This window comes from Pseudorca crassidens, chromosome 13 (assembly GCF_039906515.1).
Source record: "Pseudorca crassidens isolate mPseCra1 chromosome 13, mPseCra1.hap1, whole genome shotgun sequence".
NCBI lineage: Eukaryota > Metazoa > Chordata > Mammalia > Artiodactyla > Delphinidae > Pseudorca > Pseudorca crassidens.
In genome coordinates, this window is record NC_090308.1 from 15,392,398 (window position 1) to 15,395,767 (window position 3,370).

Genomic DNA, 3,370 nt, shown 5'->3' on the forward strand with positions numbered 1-3,370 from the left:
TGGATTCATGTGCGTTTTTATATTCTCAGTATTTGCCTACATTTTTCAAATGACCAAAATAATATTTCAAAAAACAAATCCATAGATGTTTGGACATGTTGATACATGTGAAACCACGGATGCCACAGTTCCTTTTGACATGGCTAAAGGAGGCGGGTCACAGATTTCATATTTTATCACAACAAAGTTAACATACATCAGTAAAAACATAATTAAAAAACCACTTCAGAATGGTTACCATAATGTTCATAGTTTCTTCTAGGAGAGCAATTCACCTTCCAGCACTAGAGGAGGGAGGGAATACCTAGAATCCCCCTGGCTCTGTGGACTCCTCACAGAAGCCTCAATAAAAAGCTTCTGTTTGAAGAGCTAGGCCCTTAGGAAATGAACTCATACAAATTCTTAGCGCTGCAAATTTACTGCACATGTTGGCAACTAGGAAGAAATAAAGCAAATGGTTCACAAAGATTATTTCTAAGTTATAAGATCAACGGGAGATTTCTTTTCCTACTCTTTATACATGTTCCAAATTTTCTACAGAAAAAAAAAATTATTTTAATATATTCTCTTTTGTCTTCCACTGTTTTAATATTCATCTAGAAGTTTATATGCTCTAACACAGTGATACTCTTAAACACTATTGAAGTTGCAAGCACTTTATTTTTTTTTCTTTTTACACTTTTAATTCATGATAATAATTTAAGGATGGGCAGCTACTATTAAACATTTTTTTAATCATTGATTTTAGGTGGTAGCCATATGAGCCTGGCTTGAGGGAAAGCGAAAATTCACCATTTCATTCAAACAACTGGTTAATTGAAAACTAGTGCTTAGACACTGGTGATAGGACTTAAATCAACCAATTCTTTTAAAGTAAAACATTTTGGCTAAATTAAACTATTTCTACCCCTTCCCCCTTCCCTTTCCATTAACTTTGGAATATAGATACAACTTTTATTTATTTATTTGAATTTTATTTTATTTATTTTTTTATATAGCAAGTTCTTATTAGTTATCTATTATATATACATCAGTGTATACATGTCAATCCCAATCGCCCAATTCATCCCACCACCCCCACCCCCACCACTTTCCCCACTTGGTATCCATACGTTTGTTCTCTACATCTGTGTCTCTATTTCTGCCTTGCAAACTGGTTCATCTGTACCATTTTTCTAGATTCCACATGTATGCATTAATATATGATATGTTTTTCTCTTTCTGACTTACTTCACTCTGTATGACAGTCTCTAGGTCCATCCACGTCTCTACAAATGACCCAATTTCATTCCTTTTTATGGCTGAGTAATATTCCATTGTATATATGTACCACATCTTCTTTATCCATTCATCTGTCAATGGGCATTTAGGTTGCTTCCATGATCTGGCTATTGTAAACAGTGCTGCAATGAATATTGGGGTGCGAGTGTCTTTCTGAATTATGGTTTTTTCTGGATATATGTCCAGGAGTGGGATTGCTGGGTCATATGGATTTCTATTTTTAGTTTTTTAAGGAACCTCCATACTGCTCTCCATACTGGCTGTATCAATTTACATTCCCACCAACAGTGCAAGAGTGTTCCCTTTTCTCCACACCCTCTCCAGCATTCATTGTTTGTAGATTTTCTGATGATGCCCATTCTAACCAGTGTGAGGTGATACCTCATTGTAGCTTTGGTTTGCATTTCTCTAATAATTAGTGATGTTGAGAGCAGCTTTTCATGTGCCTCTTGACCATCTGTATGTCTTCTTTGGAGAGATGTCTATTTAAGTCTTCTGCCCATTTTTGGATTGGGTTGTTTTTTTAATATTGAGTTGAATAACTGTTTATATATTTTGGAGATTAATCCTTTGTCCATTGATTTGTTTGCAAATATTTTCTCCCATTCTGAGGGTTGTCTTTTCGGCTTGTTTATGGTTTCCATTGCTGTACAAAACTTCTAAGTTTCATTAGGTCCCATTTGTTTATTTTTGTTTTTATTTCCATTTCTTTAGGAAGTGGGCCAAAATATTTGCTGTGAATTATGTCAAAGAGTGTTCTTCCTATGATTTCCTCTAAGAGTTTTATAGTGTCCAGTCTTACATTTAGGTCTTTAATCCATTTTGAGTTTATTTCTGTGTATGGTGTTAGGGAGTGTTCTAATTTCATTCTTTTACATGTAGCTGTCCAGTTTTCCCAGCACCACTTATTGAAGAGACTGTCTTTTCTCCATTGTGTATCCTTGCCTCCTTTGTCATAGATTAGTTGACCATAGGTCTTGGGTTTATCTCTGGCTTTTCTATCCTGTATCTCTGTTTTTGTGCCAGTACCATATTGATCTGTATTTCTGTTTTTGTGCCAGTACCATATTGTCTTGATTACTGTAGCTTTGTAGTATAGTCTGAAGTCAGGGAGTCTGATTCCTCCAGCTCCATTTTTTTCCCCTGAAGATTGCTTTGGCTTTTTGGGGTCTTCTCTGTCTCCATGCAAGTTTTTAGATTTTTTGTTCTAGTTCTGTAAAAAATGCCATTGGTAATTTGATGGAGATTGCATTGAATCTGTGGATTGCTTTGGGTAGTATAGTCATTTTCACAATATTCATTCTTCCAATCCAAGAACATGGTATATCTCTCCATCTGTTTGTGTCATCTTTGATTTCTTTCATCAGTGTCTTATAGTTTTCTGAGTACAGGTATTTTACCTCCTTAGGTAGGTTTATTCCTAGGTATTTTATTCTTTTTGTTGCAGTGGTGGATGGGATTGTTTCCTTAATTTCTCTTTCTGATCTTTTGTTGTTGGTGTATAGGAATGCAAGAGATTTCTCTACATTAATTTTGTATCCTGCAATGTGACTAAATTCATTGATTAGCTCTAGTAGTTTTCTGGTAGCATCTTTAGGATTTTTTATGTATAGTATCATGTCATCTGCAAACAGTGACAGTTTTACTTCTTCTTTTCCAATTCACATTCCTTTTATTCCTTTTTCTTCTCTGATAGCCATGGCTAGGACTTCCAAAACTCTGTTGAATAATAATGGTGAGAGTGGACATCCTTGTCTTGTTCCTGATCTTAGAGGAAATGTTTTCAGTTTTTCACCATTGAGAATGATGTTTGCTGTGGGTTTGTCATATATGGCCTTTATTATTATTAGGTAGTTTCCCTCTATGCCCACTTTCTGGAGAGTTTTTATCATAAATGGGTGTTGAAATTTGTTAAAAGTTTTTCTGCATCTATTGAGATGATCATATGGTTTTTATTCTTCAGTCTGTTAATATGGTGTACCACACTGATTGATTTGCCTATATTGAAGAATCCTTGCATCCCTGGGATAAATACCAATTGATCATGGTATATGATCCTTTTAATGTGTTGTTGGATTTCTGTTTGTTA